The following is a 333-nucleotide window of genomic DNA, read 5'->3' as shown; positions in this document are numbered from 1 at the left end:
CAGAGCCTCTTTCTAGATCCCGTTGTATTGCTTTCACAACGGGCTTTACTGCTAGTAAACTTTATAAAGGACACAAACACAGATTTTTTGAAAAACATAAAACATGCTTAAGACATTAGCACTAGGGGTGTGCAAAAAAAAAATTCGGAAAAATTCGGATTCGGGTTTACTGGACCCGAATTTTTTCGGGAAACCCGAAAAAACCCGAATATCTATATCGGTAAAGCATAGATATCCAAAAATTTTTGGGAAACCCGAAAAATTCGGGTCCATTATAACCAATGGGGCCATTGAAGTCAATGGCAAAAATCCTCTTGAAACTTTGTGGGGAGC

This window comes from Gekko japonicus, unplaced genomic scaffold (assembly GCF_001447785.1).
Source record: "Gekko japonicus isolate JY-2015 unplaced genomic scaffold, Gekko_japonicus_V1.1 scaffold1911, whole genome shotgun sequence".
Taxonomy (NCBI): domain Eukaryota; kingdom Metazoa; phylum Chordata; class Lepidosauria; order Squamata; family Gekkonidae; genus Gekko; species Gekko japonicus.
Note: the sequence above shows the minus strand (reverse complement) of the source record.